Raw genomic sequence first — 9,543 nt, 5'->3', positions numbered from 1 at the left:
GAAGCTTCTGGGAAGGGCTGGTGCCCCCCACCCCGTTGTCAGACCCTCTTGCTTTTGTGCAGCCTGGCCTGAGGCAGCGGTGTGGGGCTTGTGCTGTGGAGATTGAGGTGGGCTGCAGCTGTGCCACTGCCTGCAGATGCTTCTGCATGGCACAGGGCAAAGCAGCGGTACCCTCGGGTGCCTGTCCCTGGCATATGGGGAGAGGTGCTGGCTCCTGGGGACCTGTGCCAGGGTGTGTTTCCAGGCCTGAGATGGGAGTGTTTCTCCCCGATCAATGCAGTTTGTTTCAGAGGTGATGGAGCACTCACTGCAGGAGCAGACCGAAGCTGGTGGGCACAGGCGCAGCCAGGCTGGTGGAGCAAGACATTTTAAATGCTTTTCATTTGAGCCCTCTGCAGCCCGTGCCTTGCCAGGAGTTGCTCTCTGTTTTCAGTTGGCGTTGTAATTGCGTTAGATCCCAGTAAACAAGAACTTTTCCAAGTATGTTGCAAGAACCAGGGCAGTTCCGCGCATGTGGGTCATGTCCCTGGGGACAGGGCTGCTGGGTGCTGCTGGCCCAGTGACACAGCTGCTCCGCACCTTGGCTTTGGGCATCCCCAACACCTTCTCAGGGGAGGCTGAGCCGGGGATCTGGCTGCGGAGAGGGAGAGGGCAGTCCCTTGGCCACCACCCTGGGGAGCAGGACTCTGCTCTCAGCCTGGGCTGGACGCTCCTAGCACAGCTCTGCTCCCTCTGCGGGTCTTTCCTGCTCTTTTCTCACCCCATCTACATCCCAGAGAGAGGACAAAGGACCGTGACAGGTTAGAAAAGGTAACAGAGCTGAGAACCCAGGACCACCAAGCCCCACCAGCCTTCTCAGCCTCAGGTTCCCTCAGCTTTCTTGGTATTGCCCTCATGCTGAGAGAGCTGCCAGTGTCAGACCCTGCTTGCACCCAGCTTCCCCATCCTGCCCTGGCTCCTCTCCTAAATATATTCTTACATTTTATGACTCTCAGAGGTTTTTAAATTTAATGGGTTCTTTTTTTTCTTTCTTCCTTCTTATCACCTGAGCTGGATCCTCTCTGAGCTGCTGCCAGCTCCAGGGATTACAAGTGAATAATTTAGGCCTGATGGTGCGTTTGAAGTTTAAGAGAAGGAAGTGGCACGTGTAGCCTGCTCCTCATCCTGCTCCAGGGCCATGGTGCAGGCTGCTGCTGTTTCTCCAAAGGCAATTTCAAGGATTCCCTAAGGAGCCACAGGCCGAACATTGCACAGCTCTACTCGGGCATGGTCTTCCAGATCCTGGCAGCCTGGAGGCCGAGGCTCCCAGGGTACCACAGGAGCAATGGGCTCGTTTTCCCCAGCTGCCCTCCCAGGCTGCTGCTCTGCAAGGAGGCAGCTCCCCAGCACCAGCCCTGGGGGATGGCTGGGTGCACCGTGGACTGGACCACAGCACCGGACCTGGGAGAGGGACTCAAGGCTTTGCTTGCCAGCCCAGGGCCAGGAGGGCTTAAATGCCAAGCCCACGTGTGTGTCTTGGCAGCTCTGAAGCACAGTGAAGAAGACCATGGGCAAACAGGAGCTGCTGGAGAGCTGACTTATGGGCTAGCTGCTGCTGGGCGAAAGGAGGTGCCTCGAGGGTCACCAGCCTGCTGTCTCCAGATACTGGTGGGGGAAGGAGGGACTTGCAGCGTGCTGAGCAGTGGCAGTGCAGAGCTCTTGGCTGGCTTGCTCGTCTTTGCTGAGCACAGAGCACACGGCTGCTTGGGTCTGCCAGGGAGCACCGAACTCCACAGGGTCCGGCAGCAGACGAGACTTCCCTCCCCATATCCCATCAGTGGCCTCTGTGGTCTGTGCTTGCACAGTGTCAAGTGTTGGTAGTTCTCAGGACAGGGGGCACAGAAAGATACTCTGGGAAATAATTTTTAACCCCCTGCAATTCACTGTTCAGAAAGGTACACCACTTTGGTGGCAGCCCTGATGGAGGCAATCTTTTCCTCATACGCACAATTCTCTTTGCAAGGTGGCTCTGATAAAATTTAAGTATGAACTTTACTTGTTTCCAGGAGCTCTTGGAAGAACTAAAAACGTATCACAGGGTCCAGCATTAAATCCTTCCCTGCTGGGATGCAGCAGAGAACGGAAACTGTCAGGCAGTTTGAGATCCACTTAACAGCAATTAGTGCAGATGAAAGAAGCACTAACGCGAAAGCCCCAGTCTCTGTGCCTTGGGTGGGAGGAGGAAAGGAATGTGTAAGAGAAAATGTAAACATGAAAAAATGTGGCTGTGTCTCCCACAAAACAATGAATCATTTTAACATTTCCAATCCTTTTCATGCAAGCAGAAACAGTCGATCAATATGTGACAGAATTAAAGACCTGCAGTAAAACCTTGGAGCTGAGGATCTGTGAGAATTGTGAATACAGAGTAATCTGCGGAATTCTGCATACAGCATAAAAGAAAGGCAAATGTATGTACAAAAGCCGGACGGTGCAACCGCAGAAGTCTGCTGGGCAAGAGGACTCCTCTGCCCACCCAGAGGAGCACCCGTTGGAGGGGAGAAGCCATCACTGGCAACGGATATGGAGCACCTACAGAAAGTAGGAGTATTTCCCAGAAAATTCCAGGTTACAACAAATGTGGCCCTAAACCGCATCCTTGTAAAAGCCAGCAACATGGGATTCAGAATGTGCGTTCACAAAAGCTGCAGCTGTAGCCATGGCTCTGGAGGACTTTCGGCCAGTAAGGGCATCTCATAGACTTTATCCTGTGAAGTGGTGAAAACAGTCAAGAGATGCTATTCTATGATTCCATGCCACAGCTGACTTCAAGACAATGACAATTTCAAGGTAGGTTAATAGGATGATATCCCTGGGAAAAGGAAAGGCAGGAGTACAACAGCTAAACAGGTGAACACTTAGTTATGTCCACAAAGGGTGTGATGGACTATGGTTGAATCTATTCTAAAAGAGTCTATACTGGGCCATTTGAAAAGTTGTAGGGAAGGCACAATTGCACAGTTTGGAAATACCATAATTTTTAGGAAGTCAGGATCATTCTCTGGATCATGGTAATTGAGTGAGCAGAGGAGCTCGACGTGATGCACTTACAACGTGTCTTTTGGGAGGTTCAGATTCCTGCAGTTGCACTTTGGAAAAGCTGTAGAAGCTTATCATATATGCAGGGAAGGCTGCTACTGGCAGCAGCAGAACAATAGATGGCACAAGGAAAGCATAACTTTGAAGAGAACTCAGTACAACAGGGGCTGCCAGGGGGATGAAGGAAGCCGGGATCTGTGCACTGGATGTGCACAGATATTGTCTGTTAAAAGCAGTGGATCTAATAGTAGTGGCGGCTGAGCAGGATTTGTGTTAGAGGGGACTGGGCTTGATGAAAGATAAGCAGAGCTGGGTCTGATGCTGCGCCTTCCAGGTGTAGGCACTGGATAGGGCTTCCTTTCTCTTCGGTGTAGGAGGGCTTTGCTGGTCCCTCCCAACCACATTATGGTGGTCTTCCCAGTGCGTAGCCCATATCCTTCAGAGGGCTGGGCTCGGCACTAGCGGACCCCAGAAGTGGTCAGATCTCTCCGCCTTTCTGGGATGGGAGTCCAAAGACCATCCTAATACCAGAAGTAAACAACTATTTTTTGAAGCTTACATCCTCTCCACAGCTTTTTGCAGCCAGATTGTGGCTTTCGCCGCATCACAGTTTTCCTGCCATTGTTATGGGAAGATTGCGATTGCTTTGAGCCCTGTTTCTCCCTGCTCTTGGCTGGTGTCAGGGCCACAGAAGAGTGTGTGTGAGTGTGTGAGAGAGTGACTCTGTGTGTGTGCATGTGTGTTTACTAGGGAGAGAATGACAAAAGGAGGCTGTATCATGCTCCTCCTGACCTGTCCTAAGCTTTCCATCTATCTGGGACCCTTGGATGCAGCCCAGACCTGATAGCCCGAACCTCTGCCTTTCCTGTTTTCTTTGCTCTGGTTTGTTATGTTGCATATCTGGAGCACAGCCTCAGTCGTCCACTCTCTTGGAATGCCCAGGTGGTGAACCGCGCATCTAGCTGTAGGTCTTGGGAGCAAACAACTTGGAATGAGCTCCTGTGGCACTGACAGAAGGGCATTGTGTGAACACATCCCACAGCAGGGTGTCATCCTCCCCAGCTCACCTCGCAGTCACGCTGGCTGCCTGCCCGCTAGCAGAGCAAACACTTGCCATTGGGCTTTCTTGAGGACCCAGTCTGGGACTGGACCATCAAGGCAAATGCTGAACGTCTGCTACAAATAACTGTCCCAACCATTAATTTTTATAGGCTGAGTGGCAGGATTTCATGCTGGGCACAACCAGCAGAGGAGATGAAAGCTCGAAGCCAAATAGACATCACAGAGCCAGTACAAATGCTATTTATTAAAGAAATGCCTGGATTGCAGAGGAAGCAGAAAGGTGCGTCTTGAAAGGAACCTTTAATGCCTGTGAGTGAAAAGCAACAAGGGCTGGGAAGCAAGAGGAGCTGCCAGAGGCAACAGCTAATGGACCTGGTCCTGGGGTGAGCTGGCAGCAGGGAGCACGTGGCTGGGAGCCAAAGGGTAAGTTGCGCTGCTTCTCCTGTGGCCATAAAAGCAAGAGCGGAGCGAAGGGGCTGCCCGAGCTGAGCTGAGGGGCAAGAAAGTGCTGCTGGGGAAGGGGATATCCCCAGGCTCCCCCGGGGAATTGCTGTTCTTTGCTGTGGTCCGTGCAGAGAAACTGATAACTGTGCCCCGCTGTCAGCAGGGTACGTTGCAGTTCTGCTCCCTTCGGCAGTGGAGCGGGACTCCAGCTCCCACCTCATGGTCCAGACGCAGGGCATCAGCCGCTGAGCTCACCTGAGGAGACTCCTCATCCATCCCTTCCCAGTGTGTAGGCACAGCCACTCCAGGCTGTGGGAGGGCTCCAAGCCCTCCTTCTCCCACCACCGCAGAGGCCTGCCCCATGCAAGGACAAGTTTCCCCCTTCAAACAGCAAACCGGTCCCTTTCTTCCAGCTGTACATGCCCCGGCCAGGCTTAGGATACTCATGGGGGTGAGCATTGCACAGACCACTCTTGCCTTCCACACCATCTCCCTGCCCTCAGACCTTGCGTTTTCCCCTGCGAGCCGCCCGATGGCACAGCAGCCTGTCCTGTCATGCCAGCTGCTCATGCGCATGCCTGTCCCCAGCCCCGGAGCCGCTCTGAGCAGCAGAATCTGCTGCATTAGGTCGATTTCAAGAGCCCCTCCAGGTCAGTTAGCAATTACCTGCACTAGATACGCGCTTGGAAAGGAGCTTCTGATCTCTTCAATGCACTCGTTTTCCTCTTTCAATTTCAAATTCGCCTCACTGGAAATAGGCACTTCAGCCTCTTTTACAGACCATGGTAAATTAGGATTTTGTCCAGTTCTGTTGGTTTTGCTGATACAGATGTTTTTCCCTACAGAGGCAATGCCATGGCCAATCTGAGGTGTGTCCAGACCCCCTCCGTTCAAACTCTCCCAGCTGAGCCTGCAGGTGATGTCATGGTACGCAGAGTATTTCTGCACAGACCACTGGCCCTGGCGTGTGCTGAGGAGCCTCTCCCAGGATGGGCACCCTGGTGCCAGCACTCTTGTTAGCAATTCAGACTGGTGGCCCGTGTCATTGAGACATGGCCAGTGAGCAAAGGCATTCCCTCCCTTGAAGAGTCAGCTTCCGTGCAAGTTTCCCATCTGCATGCTCCCGTCTTGTCCTGGAAGGAAAAGGACTGGAAAGAAGGCCAGCCAGTGTCTTTGCATCTGTCCTTACCCTTGTGTTGAAACTTGACTGCCAACAACTTGTCACAAAGATGTTTTCTACAGCGACGTACTTCATGCTGGGCTCTTCCAGCGTAGCACTGGTCACACTGTGGGAACGCTCCGGCTGGTTCATTCTGCTGCTCAGCTGAGGAAGACGCGTTCTCCTGCTAGTGTCCAAGGACAGGCTCCCAAGGGAAGGGAGTTGCACCGCAATCATGCAGCTGGTGCATCTGCGGCAGTCTTTGGGGCCGCCGCAGAGCCTTCCCCTAGCCCTCCCCTCCATGGGCTCAGCCAGGAGCGGCCAGGGCCAGCCATCTGCGTGCAGGACACTGGGGAAGGGGTCTGGCAGTTCACTGCTGTCCTCTCCATGGGACTCCTGGGGGCTGATGTGGTCACAAAACACCCTGTCCCCAAGCAGTGGTTCAGCGCTCAGAGGCAGAAGCAATTTTACATAAAGTTCAATTAAATATTTGCTTTATAATTGCGCAACAAATTATTCATAAAGGCTTTGGAATCTAATCACAAGGCTGACACCATGGAGTCTGCAAATGACACAGTACTTGGGGAGAATAAAGATGGGGGGGAGCTGCCAGACTCTGGTGACAGACAGTGCCTACATGTATGGGACAGTGGGAATGCGCCCAGGAAAAGACTGGAAGTGGCACCAAAGAGCCTCAGCAAGGCAGGGCCATTTGGCTAGCAGGAGTAAGTGGGGTGGCATGTGAGAAATGGCTCTGGGCAATAGATTGGGGGGGGTTGGCCCACGTGTGCCCAGCAAACGGGGCAGTGCTGGGCTGTGGTCCTCCCAACCGTGTTCTGTCCGCTCCGGCTTCATGTGGGCAGGCTCTGTGGTGTCTTAAGGAGTGGCCCCAACGCCACAGGACCTGTGTGAGCACAGAATTGCTGCCTTCAGCTCTTGCCCCCATCTCCAGCAGGAATCACAGGGGGTGCAGAGCCTCTCCCTAGCCATGGGGTATGAAGAAAGTCATGTGGTGCGACCAGCCTGCAGGGTCCATCCTTCTAGACCTGTGCCAGAGCAGTGTCCAGGAAAAGGCAGGTGGCAACCCGGACATGTTGCAACCCACATTGCAGCCCCCAGGGGACAGCCACGAGGAGGCAAGGACTTGCTGCTTGCAAGAGGTGGCTGCTAAGCACAGCAGGAGCAAATGTGACCACCCAGGGACCCTCGTTAGGGAGCTTGGCAGGGGGACTTTTTCCATGCAACCTTCATGGCATCTTGAGCTGCAGCTCTGGGAGCAAAGCCCTCTCTGCCAGTCCTAACACCCAGTATTCAGCTCCTTTCGGGGTGAACTTGGAGGGCAGCAGACTGATCCCGCACCCCTTGAAAAGCATGACCGGTGGGACTGAGCTCTGTGAACCTCTGTTCTGCTGAGATGAGCTCAGAGAATGAAATCAGGTCTGCTTGGGCAGACGCCACTGCAGCCAGGTGCTGCTTTGCCTAGCAAGCACCCATCCATCCCAGATTCTGTCCCCTGCTGTCATCCTGGGCAGTGGCCTGCAGACAGCCCCTGTCCCACCAGGGGGAAGCCCTGCAGGGCACCCAGCGCTGGGTAGGCTCTGACTGACAGGGGAGCTGGATCCTGGACAGAGAGCTGGACTGGAGATGGATTGCCTGCCAGCCAAATGTGGACATTAGACAGGGAGTTAGATTAATGGGAGCTGGCTCTGCCAAGAGAGAGGTGAGTCACAGAGCTTGTCCTGTGCTGAATCTGTTTCTCCAATAGGGAAGAAGTAGGAGGATTTAGCAAGATTAATTTCTCATAGAGTTGTGAGAATAGCCAGGATTCATGGGCTTCTCGGCAACAAATTTCCAAGTAAGGAGACAGGACTTTGACTTGCTCCACGTGGCACAGCACAGATCTGTACTGGTAACGCTGGAATTCCCTGCCACTGGTCACAGGTCAGATCGACCATGCTTCTGTGCTCACACATGAACCCTGCAAAGCACAGGCTGCACAGAAGTGTCAAGAAAGCAGTGGCTCAAAAGCACCTCTTCCCCGAATTTTCCTGAAGTCGTTGTCTGCAGCTGCTGTATCCCAAACAGTGCTGGACCCCGCACAGAACACGTGAGAAAGTGGTAAGAAGGAACTCTTCTTGGCACCTGGGAGGGGTTGGTGACACGGCACCTGGGAGAGCTTGCCAGGTCTCTGCCACCTTTGCTTGAAGGAGGAGCGGGGAGCAGGACTGGACAAGAGCCAGAGCATCTTTCCTGGTGTTGATCAACGCTTCCCTCTGGCTAGCAGCTTGTGACACAGCAGGAATGACAAACCTGGCCAGAGCTGCTAGGGAGAAGGGAGGGAGAGCAGGTGGGTCATGGCCACTTTTGGGCAGGAGGTGATGGGGGGGGTCCCCCGCGTCTGTCCCTTCCATCACCAAACACACCAGGGAGGAGGATGAGGCCAGGAAGAGGAAATCTTGGTAAGCAGCTTTTATGCTGTGTTTACAGAAACTGTGGAGAGAGAACCTCAGTGCTAGTGAACCAGGAAGATTTTCTTGGAGAAGGCAGGTTTCCATCCCATGTTGGGAGTCCTCTTTCTTTCTGATATTTCTTTAGTTGTTCATGTCATGGCTCTTCAGTCTGAGCAGTTTTACAAATGTGTTGTGGAGATGAAAGCACCAGGGAAAGCTGCTCAGGATCAAGTTGGAAAAGCTTTTAACTTTCAACTCCTTACAGACAAAGGCACACAAAGGAGGTGGGGGGGGGAGTGCAAAGACTGGGAAAAGGAAAAGGAAGGAGCAAAAAGAGATAAGGAGAATAGATGAGTGAAAGAGACAGAGCAGAGAAGACAAATCACAACAAGAAAAAGAACAAGTCACTAGCGGAAAGAAAGGGAGAGATAGGGAGAGAACAAAGCAAAGGGGCCTGGAGCTCAGTGAGATGGGGAAAGTATATCAGAATACGGGAAGAGTGCTGCAGGTGGAGGAGAGCTAAGAAATACAAAAGAGCTATCTGAATGCTGGGATAAAGCAATGATGGGAATAAGAGGAAAGGAGAAGCCAGATGAGGACTAAATTCCCATGGAGATAAAGGGGATGGCAGCAAAGTCAAAGGATAACGCATCCATCCTTCTGCCGCTGAGAATACAAGACATGACGTGAAAGCGACAGGTCGACTTTTGAGAGAGGCTGCGGGACGGAGCTGTGGGGGCTGTTGTTCAGGGTTCACGCGTGTGGGGAGCCACGTTCACAAAGGGAGTGATCGCGTCACGGCTGGTCCTTGTTCCCCTGCTTTGCATCCTCCGTCATCCCTTCCCCACGGGGCCCGGGGCGGCTCCTGGCCTGTGCTGCTGCGTGACCTGGGCATACTCTGAAGAGTTGCTGATTTCAGGGCTCACAGAAGGACTGTCACAAGGGGCCTTGTTACCGTGCTCCTTTGGGAGCTGGGCTGGGGCAGGCCTGGCTGGACTTACCAGCACCCTGCAGGGCAGCAGCAAGAGGGCATAGAATCATAGAATGATTTGGGTGGGAAGGAACCTTTAAAGGTCATCTAGTCCAACCCCCCTGCAATGAGCAGGGTTATCTTCAACTCGATCAGGCATGGAGCAGCTGTGACACAGGGGAGGTGGTGACGGCAGGAGGAACAAACTTTCCCTGGCTCCCAAAACAGAATGGAAACAGAATGAAAAAGGGCACCACAACTACAGACAAGAGGTGGAACCGTCTCCACCCAGTATCACACCAGCTTATTGGATGCTTTCTGCCAGGTGGGCTCAGCTCCATCTGCACTGCCGCTGCACTGTGAGAGGCAGCTCGTGGGAA

General features: G+C 53.3%; 1 long non-coding RNA gene across 2 annotated transcripts; it reads left to right on the top strand.

Annotated features, from left to right (window-relative positions):
- The first annotated feature begins 1,828 nt into the window (after nt 1-1,828).
- On the top strand, nt 1,829-6,196 carry LOC134522363 (uncharacterized). Of its 2 annotated transcripts, none has more exons than XR_010073042.1 (3): nt 1,829-2,829; nt 4,290-4,563; nt 5,430-6,196. It is a non-coding gene; the product is annotated as an uncharacterized LOC134522363 (long non-coding RNA). The 2 variants fall into 2 exon arrangements; XR_010073044.1 differs by having other exon boundaries at nt 4,021-4,563.
- The last annotated feature ends 3,347 nt before the right edge of the window (nt 6,197-9,543 follow it).

The sequence above is a fragment of the Chroicocephalus ridibundus genome, chromosome 12 (genome assembly GCF_963924245.1).
Source record: "Chroicocephalus ridibundus chromosome 12, bChrRid1.1, whole genome shotgun sequence".
Taxonomy (NCBI): Eukaryota; Metazoa; Chordata; class Aves; order Charadriiformes; family Laridae; genus Chroicocephalus; species Chroicocephalus ridibundus.
This window is presented reverse-complemented; position numbering and strand designations above follow the sequence as displayed.